Source organism: Theropithecus gelada, chromosome 20 (assembly GCF_003255815.1).
Source record: "Theropithecus gelada isolate Dixy chromosome 20, Tgel_1.0, whole genome shotgun sequence".
Lineage (NCBI taxonomy): Eukaryota > Metazoa > Chordata > Mammalia > Primates > Cercopithecidae > Theropithecus > Theropithecus gelada.
Window position 1 is genome coordinate 8,733,494 of NC_037688.1, and position 11,018 is coordinate 8,744,511.

Below are 11,018 nucleotides of genomic sequence, written 5' to 3' on the forward strand. Positions count from 1 at the left end.
CAGGGAAATGGTGGGAAAGGAAGCCTTTCCAGAAGCGACTGGCTGTCGCATTGGGTGCAGTCCACTGCCACTAGAATTCACCTTGCAGGTAAAGCATGGTGGGAACATGATGTATTTTGATGGCACGTTACAGGTTATAAAACTCTTTGACATCACTCATTCTTGCAAAGGGTATCTTACTTCATTTATTTAGTTTTAAACCTAGCATTTATTATGCCAGGCACCACAGTAAGTGAGTATGTTGTATAGGTTTTATATTTTATTTGTATGTTTTTATGTGCATATATATACATAGCATAAGAGTTACCATTTTAACTCTTTTAAGTGTACAGTTAGGTGGCATTAAGTGCGTTAGTACTGTTGTGCAACCATCCGAAGAACTTTTTTCACCTTGAAAGCTGAAACTCCTTACCTTTTAAACAACAGCTTCCCATTCCCCTTCCTCCTAGCCCCTGGCAACTCCCATCCTCCTTTCTGTCTCTATGAATTTGACTTCTCTAGAGACCTCATATGAGTGGAATACTACAATCCCTGTCCTTTCATGACTGGTGTATTTAATTTAGTGTAATGTCTTCAAAATTTATCCATGTTATCATACGGGTCAGAATTTCCTTCTTTTTGAATACTGAAGAATATTCTGTTGCGCGTATATTCCACATTTTGTTCATTCATGGACATTAGGACTGTTTCCGCCTTTTGGCTGTTACAAATAATGCTGATATGAAGCCCAATTCACAACTTCATGTGGTTTTTGTCAGTTACTCTTCAAAACAAATCTACAAGGTAGGTCCTCATACCTTCTCGTTTTCAGATGATGAAACCTGACGTAGACAGAAGGTAACACAACTGTCAAAGGTCACCTCTAGTAAACAGTAGAGCCACTTCATTCATTCATTTTCATTCATTTGTTCATTTATTCATTCACATTCAGCAATATTTTGGGGTTCTTTGGGGTAACTACCATGTTCTGGCACTGTTGTTGATGCCCAAAGTCTAGAAGTGATATGAGCTTACACCTTCTAATTCCATAGTCTCCTCTCTTCGCCCTCACATCCTGCTGCCCCTCTATATGTAAATATCTGACATTCCAGAAGTAGATATAATGATTTATAAAATATATATAGACACATACATGAAATATTTACAAAAAGTGAATTTATATCTTGTGGAAATAAATATAAAATTAAGATCCAGTGAAAGAAGCAGAATTTTAAGTATAAAGGGCTAATATGCAATTCAATGTGGTGTGCGTAGGGGATGGTGCACCATTGTTCATCTCAGTGCAATGAGGAAGGCAAGACTTGGAGAGGCAAAATGATGGGTCCAGGGCCACGCAGCAGAGTTGAGTCCCTGCCCAGGTGTTCTGAGGCAGGTCTTGTGCTTTCCCCCTGAAACAAACAAACTCTTGTAAAATATGAAAGGAAGGAAAAACGTATTCTGATAAGCAAATGCCATCCCCTCAGGTAGAGATTTGAGTTTCAGATCCTGGTTCCCAGAGGACCAAGGCAGTGACTATGAGCCTGGCCTCTGTAACAGGCACATCCACGGAGTCTAAGAGTTTGACATGCACCTGCTGTTTGATCCTCACAAAAACTGCCTTGTGTTCCACACCATCTTACAGAAGGAGAAACTGAGACTGGGAGTAGTTAATTCATTGTCTCACTGGCACAAAGCTAGCAAGTTGCAGAACTGGGATGTGACTCCCAATTCCTTACTTAACTCCTATGAGTCTTCCACGGCCAAGGAATGACTCCGGCATCAGAAATAGATGAGGTCTCCGGTGGTCTTCCAGCTCTGTGGGGGTCCTCAGACAGGGCTGCTGAGCCGCCCCCACCACCAATTCCTTACCTGCTCCTGCCCCTCCCACTGTGTGACTTCCTGGACAGCCCTCTCCTCCCGTTGACTGCGGTGGTCCTTGACTCCTTTATGCAGCCCCAGTCAGTTTCTAGAGGGAGATTTTCATTCTTTTATTCACTTATATATTCAGCAATATTTGGGGGGATCCTACCATGTTCTGGCGGTGTTGTTGATGCTGCACATACAGAAGTGAACAAAATAGACACTATCCCTGCCCCGAGAGTTCCAGTCGGAGGAGAAAGACATAAACATAATAAAAATACACTTTTAGATGGGAATAAAAATAAGAGCCATGAAGGAAAGTAAAGCAAGGTAAAGAGATTGAAGCAGTTGGCATAAAGGTGGCTACTTTAGGCAGGGTGATCAGGGAGGGCTGCATGGAGGAGGTGATATAAAAGCAGAGAGAGCCACGTGAAGGATGGCTGGGGGGTGTGGGGGGGAGCAGAAAGAAGTTTAAGTATAAAATCCCTGAGAGGAGAAGAACTTGAAAGCTTTGAAGATTGGCAAAGAGGAAGGTCAGTGTGTCAGGAGTAGGCCAAGGGGTGAAGAAGAGGGGAGCCAGGTTAGAAGGACTGGCAGAAGACACTGACCTGAGAGCTGACCAAGGCGAGGACTTTGGGGGGTCAGGGACTTGGCAAATATGATTGTCTCAGTATGGCCATTCATACTGGTGCCCTTTCCAGGCCATTTCTCCCACTGGGGGCAGTGAGGAGCCTACCAGCCCTGCTGCTTTGGAAAGCCCAGAGGACCAAGGAACTGAGGCTGCAGGGGAAAGGTGGGGAGGGGAGAGGCAAGCAGCAGGAACACCAGGAAATGGGCTGCTCTGAAGGCTCTGGGGCCTTGGTTCTGCTCCGCACAGAGCTGGGCTGTCCTGGCTGATATTTGTTGTGACCTCTTCTGGTGTGACTTCCCTCCATCTCTCTCAGAACGAGCCTGGACAGTGGGTGTGAATAAGCCCAGTAGTCCTCGATGAGGAAGCCCCGTGTCCACGTGGGTAGGTCAGTGGGGAGGGGGAAGAATGCAGCTCAAACTTCAGGTAAGATGGGCCTGGCTCTGCCCCTTAGCTGTGTTACCTGAGATAAGTGTTTCAGCCTCTCTGAGCCTTTGTCTCTTAATCTACAAAAAGGGTACCATGATATCCACCTACTGGGTTGTCATAAGGTTTAAGCAGGAAAGTACACATGAAGAGCTTTCACTGGGACCCAGGCCTGACAAATACTCAGTATTAGAGTTGCTCTTGTCCCGAAGGCACAGAGTTAGGATGGGAAGAGCTGGGATTCACACCCAGGTTGCCAGACTCTAAATATTTTGCCATTTCTGGCCCCTACACTCATGACAACAATCGCGCTAGGAAGGCAAGGCCTGTGCTCTTCCTCTTCCTCTGATTTGACAGCTGAGGAGGCAAGGTCTCCATGTTTCCTGCCTTGAGAGCTGACCTGGCAGCCACATGGACCTGGCAGCTATCTCAAGAAACTGGGTGAACAAGAGCCCTTCCCCCTCCCAGCCTGGCCTTAGCATGGGCAGGGACAGGCGGTGAGGAGGGAGGCAGGAAGGAGAGAAGGAAGGAAGAAGAAAGGAAGGAAGGAGTAAGGAAGGAAGAAAGGAGGGAGAAAGGGAAGGAAAAAAAGAAGAAAGAAGGGAAAGAGGGAGGAAGGGAAAAAGGAGGAAAGGCAGAAAAGAAAGAAGGAGCGAAGGAGGGTAGGAAGGGGAGAGGGAGGGGAGGAAGGAGCGAAGGAGGGAGGGATGGGGGAGAAAGGAGGGAATAAGAAGGGTAGGAGGGAGAGGAGGGAAACAGAGAAGGAAGGAGGGAGGGAAGAAGGGGAGGAGGGAGGGAGGAAGGAGGAAAGGAGGGGAGAGAGGAGGGAAGAAGCAAAGGAAGGAGAGAAGAAATGAAGATAAGAAGGAAGGAAGGAAAGGAAGGAAGAAAGAAAGAAAGAAAATAAAGGAATAAAGTTTCCTCCTCCACCCCAGGGTCTCTGGGAATGGCAGATTGGATTGGCCTAAGTGGCCACACACTTTGTTCCATCCTGCAGATTCTTCTTAACAGTGAGGCCTTGCCACTCCTCCATCAAGCGAAATCTCTGTGCCTCCCTTTGTGCCTGAGTGGGTCTTTGTGATTGCCTCAACCAACAGAGCAGGGCAGTGGTGACTGTAAGTGACTTCCTAGGTCTCACGAGGTGATACAGCTCCCACCTGGCTCTCTTGAAATACTTATTCTTGAAACCCACTGACCATGCTGTGAGGAGGCCCAGGACACAAGGAGAGCCTCATGGGTTCTAGCCAACAGCCAACTTAAACCATCAGATGTGAGAGTTAAGAGGCCTTCAAGGTGACTCCAGCCACTGCCTGTCTATAATTAAATGAGGGTCCCAGACAAGAACCACCTAATTGCACCAGTCAACCTCAGAGCCATGAAAGATAATAATAATAAATGGTCATTTTTGTTTTACTCCAATAAACTGAAGGTACAGTGTTATGCAACACAGACAACTAGAGCTCTGGGGAAAGGGACTAGGCTGCCAGTGGCCATAGCTGTCTCCCTCTGTGCCCTCAGAGCTCCTGCACAAAGGGGCCTGGCACACGGGGCCCAGCCTGTCCCCGGCAGCTCCTGCAGAGCCTAGTGCAGGGCCTGCCACAGAGGTACTGCTCCAATAATGTTTGCAGAATAATTGCATTGATTGATTTGATTCCAAAAAATAGACAAACTAATATTGTGCTGATTTGTTGTAAGTGTTGAAGAATAGAATATCTGGGAAGTATGAGATGGGATGGGGCCACAGCAGAGGGTTCCCCTTCTAGGACAGGCTATGCTGACAGGTGCCGACTCTGCTCTCTAAGCAAGGATCCTTGGTCCCTGTGCATAGAACCTCTCAGACAGAAGAGCTAGAAGGGTCTTGAGGATCCAGAGAAGGACCATTAGATGGTTTCTGGATGTGGGGGAGCCTCAGTCCTGAGACAGGTTGCTTCATTCATTTGTTCGTCCACTAATTCATTTATCAAATATTTATTGAGCACATACTATATGTGCCAGGCACTCTTTCAGGCACTGGGGAAACACAGTAAACAAAACAGACCAATGTCCCTTCTCTCACTCACCTTCTCACTTTCTAGTGGTAGAGACAGACAAGAAACCAGATGAGCCATACCCACTTCTTGCAGACCATCAGGACCAGAACTTTCTGTTTCACAAGCCCATTGTAAAGAGAGACAGGCCCATTTTCCTTTCCCCAGGGACTGAGGCTGGAGTCCCTGGATGGGTCCAGCCTGGTGCGCTGTGGGCTGGGAAGGTGCACCAGACTGCAAGTGAAGAGACCTGGCTTGGAGTCCTCAATCTGGTGAGGGCCGAGTCACTTTGCTACCCTGTTCCTCGATTTACTCACCTATCTCAAAGGAGCCGAGAAACAAGTCCTACTTACCTCCCAAGAATCCTGTGAGGTTACCTGGGACACAGCTGTAAAAATATTTCACAGATTCTAAAGAGCTCTACAGATGTAAGAAACTAGAATTCCCAGCCAGGTGCGGTGGCTCATGCCTGTAATTCCAGCACTTTGGGAGGCTGAAGCAGGCGGATTATCTGAGGTCAGAAATTTGAGACTAGCCTGGCCAACATGGCAACACCCCGTCTCTACTAAAAATACAAAAATTAGCTGGGTGTGGTGGTGGGCGCCTGTAATCCCAGCTACTCAGGAGGCTGAAGTAGAATCACTTGAACCCGGGAGGCGGAGGTTGGTATGAGCTGAAATTGCCCCACTGCACTCCAGCCGGGGAGACAGAGCGAGACTCCATCTCAAAAAAAGAAAAAAAAAAAAAGAAAAGAAAAGAAACTAGAATTATCTTGATGACCTCTGTCCAGGAAGACTGAACCCTTTTCAGCCCAGCTTTCTAGTCCTGACAGCAAACTGTGGCAGTAAACGGGGTGAGGCCCACCTTCTAAGGAAGCCACTGCTAGCATGGATGCGGAGACACCAGAGGTCTCACCTGGAGCCATAAGGCCTTGTCCACGCCTGTGCATGGGTCAAAGATGACACTTCACCCCTGAGCTCCGCCCACCTTCCCCTGTCTCAACAGCCTCAGCTCCTCCAAACCCTCTCTGGGGAGGAAGTTCAAGAATCTGCCAGTTGGCATCCACTGGGGAGAACAATGGGACCAGACTGACATTTCATTTCATCAAGGTCTCATTTTCTATTTCAGTCGTTAAGTGGAATTTTGCTTTAAAATGATTAATAAGTTTGAATCCATATAGCAAGTTATAGATTAACAATTGTGGACCCCACAGGCAAGAACAAAAGAAACTCGATTATTGCATTTCATTCATCAAACCTCTAATAAGGATGTCATTACTTATATGCCTTTGCCTCCCAACCCTGAACAATAGGCCACTTCCTAGGACTTTGTGTGACCTAACAACAACCCAAAAAATGAATATGTTCACCTGCAAGGAAAAATATTACCCTGGATTTACAATGGCCCTGTAAGCCATGAAGAGGAAATCTCAGAAAGGTACCTCTGGGCTTGCAGCGACCCGGCCGGCCAATCCTGTTTTCACCAGGCCTCAAGAAAAACATCCAAATGATGTTCCTGTGAGTTCTATGCCCGAAATTATTCCAAAAACAACACCCCTGAAATAGATGAACCAGTGGGTCAGGAAGGGATTTTCCTTGGAGGCTAATGTCTTCTGCGACATGCCATGCACGTGAGTGATTTACATGCCGGCCTTGCAGGTATTATGGGCGGCCCTCACCGAGGCATTGGCCCCGGTCGTCTGGGCCCTGCACATTTCCCACCCATCTGAGGCCAGGGCTGCCTTTGGTGGCATTTTCCCGCAGACTGTGGGCTCTTTCACATGGCTGTTGTGTTTTCTTTCCCTCTCCTCCCATAAGTGCACCTTATACGTCTCCAAGGCTCACTCAGCTCCTTCCTCTCTGCTTGAGACATTTTTCCATCTCACTCAGCATTTTCACCCGCTGGGGTTCAGGCAGCCAGCAGCCGCCTGACCTCTGGTGAACTCTTCCCATTGCCCATTCCTTGGACAGCCCCTCGGTTCTCCCACTCACTACTCTTTCCTCCTGGGGTGAGCTCATCAGAGCTGGGAACAAATGTGGGCAGAGGGGAGTCTGGCATCTGCCAGAAAGGGCTCCGAAGGGTGAGCAGGGCATTTTCCTTCCTCCGGTGAATTGACATAGATGCCAGGCTTGGCACTAAGAGGAGGATGTGACACTGAATAGGGCCAGGTTCTTTCTAGAGGTTGAGATGGTCAAATACAGAGCAGAACCCTCAACCACCAGGACGAGCTATTGGCCTGTATCACAGAAAACATACAGGGTGATGGGGGAGAGTTGAAAGGGCGCAGGTGGCAGGATGGGAAGAAGGGAAATCTGTGTTTTCAAGTGCTCATGGGGGTCCTGTACTAGAGTTAGAGATGGGGTTCTCCCAGGGCAGACAGAACCCATGCATGGCTTCATGAGCAGACGGCGCCTTTGGCAAAGAAAAAGGCTCTCCTTTCCCTGGATGGGTGGAGCTCCACGCAGCGCGAGGGTCTTGGCCAGCAGAAGAGGGCTCAGCCATGCAGCACCCGCAGCGAGCTGCCCAGGCAGCCCTATGAGAGGCCTCTGGTAACACTCCTGGAAAAATGCCACTGGAGGAGAGACTTGAAGGGTGGTGGCACAGGCTGAATTCTGTCCCTCCCTCACCCCATATTCATATGTTGAAGCCCTAATCCCAGAACCTCAGAATGTCACTGTGTTTGGAGATAGGGTCTTTAAAGAGGTGATGAAGTTGAAATGATGCTGTTAGGGTGAGCCCTAATCTAATGTGTCTGGTGTTTTTATATAAGAAGAGAACATTTGGACACACAGGGAGATACCGGGGGCCACGCACGCACAGAAGGAAGACCACGTGAGGACACAGCGAGAAGGTGTCCGTCCACAAGCCAAGGGCAGAGACCTCACCAGAAACCAAGCCTGCTGACACTCTGCTCCTGCACTTCCAGCCTCCGGCACTGGGAGAAGATACATTTCTATCAATCAAGCCACCCGGCCTGTGGTATTTTGGAAGGGGACATCTAAGTTCCAGGCAAAAAGAACTAGGTAGGAAGGCCCTGAAGAAAGGGAGTACTCGGTATGTTGAAAGACCAGAAATATGGCTGGGGCTGGATACTAGTCAGCCAGGCAGAGGTGGGGCCTGAGGTAGGAGAAGGCAGCAGCCTCATGAAAGGCGTGGCGGGCCCAGCACCAGGTGCAACTCAGGAGGCAGAAGCTCACAGCCTGAAGAATCCGAGGCTGTCTTCCTGTGTGGGTCTGGGGCAGGAGGTCTGGGGACCTGGGTGGGGAGGCTGGTGTGGGGCCCAGCAATGCTGCTTCCCCAGGGAGTGATGTGATGGGTGCCCTTACCTCACAGACCTCATTTTATAGACCCAAAAGCAGGGCCCTGATTGAAAACAGCACACACCCTGGACATCTTTCTGCATGCAGAATTTTTTATTCTTTCTCTGGATTTATTCCTTAAAATAAGTCCCAAGAGGAAGATTCCAAGGGTTGGAGCCTTTCGTTTCTGTGCGTGTTTCAGAATCAGTGTGACCACATTGCACTCTCTTACTTAAACGTCACTCTTTCTCAATAGCCCCTCAGCAGATGTGAGGGCCCACTTTGCTCCCGTCTGTTGAAAGTGAGGGGCAGCATCCTGGAGCTAGAACCAAAGGCTCCTCACGTCAGTTCAGAACTGTCACCTCGTTCCAGAGCCTCTGGCAGGGCTCACACATGTGGCTGCTGAATGTGAACTCCCCCCACCACACCCCAGAAGCAGAAGCTGGGAGGGTGTGCAGCTTCCTGCATCTTCCATGAGCCCTCGGGCCTCTGCTCTCTTCGACCCTCTTCAGCCCTAAGAGGGAAGGCACGGACACTGCCTGCCCAGCGTCTTTCAACTGTCCAGACCCTAGAGGGCGAGATAATGAAGAAGAACAGCAAAGACTGTTGCCTGGAGGCCTGGGTCTGAGTCCCGGCTCCCCCTACGCCCTGTCTGGCCTCGGCCCTAGTACCCGGGTTTTCCAGAGAAGGATCCCGATGGCCTCTTTCTCCTAGGTTCGTTGCGAGGATGGGGTGAGGTAGAGGCGTAGCCTTGATCCATCAAGGAGCTCTTGCTGCAGTAACAGAAATTCTCCTCATGGAGCTAAAGAAAGGGGAATGAGGTGGGTGGGAATTATTATAAGGCTACAGGGCTCTGCAGGCATCTATAAATAAGAACTAGTTTATAGGGGCTAGGAAAGCCCTGAGGGCCGGGGGCAGTTGCTCACGCCTGTAATCCCAGCACTTTGGAAGGCCAAGGCTGGAGGATCCCTTGAGCCCGGGAGTTTGAGACCAGCCTGGGCAACATAATGAGATCCCATCTCTAAAAATAAAATACAAAAAAATCAGCCAGGCATAGTGGTGCATACCTGTAGTTTCAGCTACTCAGGAGGCTGAGGTGGGATGATCACCTGAGCCTAGGAGTCAGAGGCTGCAGCAAGCTATGATCGTGCCACTGCACTCTAGCCTGGGCAACTGAGTGACACTGTCTCAAAAAAAAAAAAGAGGCCAGGCGCTATGACTTACACCTGTAATCTCAACACTTTGGGAGGCCGAGGCGGACGGCTCACCTGAGGTCAGGTGTTCAAGACCAGCCTTGCCAACATGGTGAAACCCTGTCTCTACTAAAATTACAAAAACAATTAGCCAGGTGTAGTGGCAGGAGCCTGTAATCCTAGCTATTCAGGAGGCTGAGGCAGGAGAATCGCTTGAACCTGGGAGGTGGAGGTGGCCATAAGCCAAGATCACACCACTGCACTCCAGCCTGGGTGACAAGAGCGAGACTACGTCTCAAAAGAAAAAAGAAGAAGAAGAAGAAGAAGAAGAAGCCGGGCACAGTGGCTCACGCCTGTAATCCCAGCATTTTGGGAGGCTGAAGTGGGCACATCACAAGGTCAGGAGTTTGAGACCAGCCTGGCCAATATGGTGAAACCCGGTCTCTACGAAAAATAAAAGAATTAGCCAGATATGGTGGCATACGCCTGTAGTCCCAGTTATTTGGGAGGCTGAGGCAGGGGAATCGCTTGAACCTGGGAGGTGGAGGTTGCAGTAAGCCGAGATCGCACCACTGCACTGCAGCCTGGGTGACAGAGTGAGACGCCATCTCAAAAACAAAAAGAAAATGAAAAGAAAAGAAAAGAAAAGAAAAGAAAGAAAAGAAAAGAAAAGAAATAGAAAAGTCCTAAAATGGGTATATCTTTCGGGGTGCAGAGGCTTGGGGAGACAGCCTCCTTTTAGACAATCTCTGCCCCTCTCACCTCCCTCTGGCTCTCTTTTGAGTGGCTTCTCCCATCACACCCCAGCCTAGGCAGGGCCCAAGATGGCCACTTTCTCTAACAACTAGCTGGCCCTTTCTATTTGCCAGCCTTTCTGCTTCAAGCCCCATGGTCCTCTGTTTAATTCCCTCCCGATTCTCAGTGTCTCCTAATTTAAGTTCCTAGGAGAGAGGCGACTCTGCCCAGCTCAGCACATCAGTGATAGCCACCCTGCAGCCAGGTGCCCAACCTGAGGCTGTCACTGGTCACTGACGGGGCTGAGGAGGCTGGAGACTGGGTGAGGTGGTCCATGTTGGCTTCTGAGAAGGAGGGGATTACTATAAAATGCTATATGCAGGCTATTTTGTTTTGTTTGTTGTATTTTTCTAACCCTGTGATCCTTTTCTCTGAAATAGGCTATCGTCTACTGACCATGAGTTGGTCTTTCTCTCTCATGCCACAAAATTCTTGAGGTGGTGACCAAGCTTTAGACATCATCACCACTCGCCCCAAGGACCCTCCTGTTCACCCTCTGAAGAGCTCTACCTCCCTGACATCCTCCTTTTTGTTGCTCAAAAATGGTGAATCGCTTTGCGTTTCCACCTCTGGCCTCTGAGGAGTAAGACACCCCAGTTCCCACCATTGTCCTGCTCAACAAGGCTCTTCTTCCTGCATGGCCCTGCCTGGAGCTAGAACCAGGGTTACTAGAGAAGCCTTTGGCCCATCTCCCCTCTGCTCTGATCCTCACCTCTCTCTGTCTGGAGACCTGTTGTATGTGATCAGTTGGCCCAAACCCAACCCTCTGGACATAAGAACAACCAGACATCCAGTGTCCAGCTGTCGATTT